Below are 775 nucleotides of genomic sequence, written 5' to 3' on the forward strand. Positions count from 1 at the left end.
CAGATGCCAAGTGTTTAATGCTGAGCAAGGTACTCACCCAGCTCGGCAATTTTGGTGGCTTCAAGCGAGAGGGATGCAGAGGCTTCTGCAGCACGGTGGTGGAGAGGATGCTGGGTGCTCCCGAGGCAGCCCAGACCCCTGCTGCAGGGTCCCCTTGCCCAGCGCCTGGCCTTGCCCACCCTGGGACAATGGCTGCATGCTCCCAAAATCTGCTTTTGAAGGGGTTGACGCTGTCTCAGGTGGCCAATGCGGCTGTAAACAGACTGGGTGTTGTGGGACTTGGATGTATTGTCCCCTGCTCCTGCTGCCCTGGCTCCAGGGCGAGTGGAGAGTGTCTATCCCAGGACGTTGCGTTATGAAAAGCATCAAGGGGCTGGGGGGGGGAGGGAGGGGGGTTGTTCTGCACTGCAAGGGGACCATGTGCATGTGCAAGGGGTTTTCCTCTCTGTGCACACCAGGACTGAAGGGCAGCCCTGTCCCCTTGATGCCTGACCCCCACTGGGCACGGAGCTCCCCGCCGGACCGCAGCTTGGGCTGCAAGTTTGGCTCTTGCAGCAGCTGGAGGGGAGCAGCGAAGAGGGACGGGGAGCATGAGAAGCGACGGGGGCTGCTGGAGGATCACAAGGGAGGGAGGACAGAGGGCAGGGGGGCGCGGAGCCCGCCGTCCGGATGCTCGGGCTGGTCCAGCGTGCGCGTGTGGCGCGGGAAGGGGGGCTCGCTGCAGAGCCCACCCACCCCATTGGCTTGCGAGCGCTGACAGGCAGGCTGCTCCCTC

Source organism: Egretta garzetta, unplaced genomic scaffold, assembly GCF_000687185.1.
Source record: "Egretta garzetta isolate BGI_Z169 unplaced genomic scaffold, ASM68718v1 scaffold108, whole genome shotgun sequence".
NCBI lineage: Eukaryota > Metazoa > Chordata > Aves > Pelecaniformes > Ardeidae > Egretta > Egretta garzetta.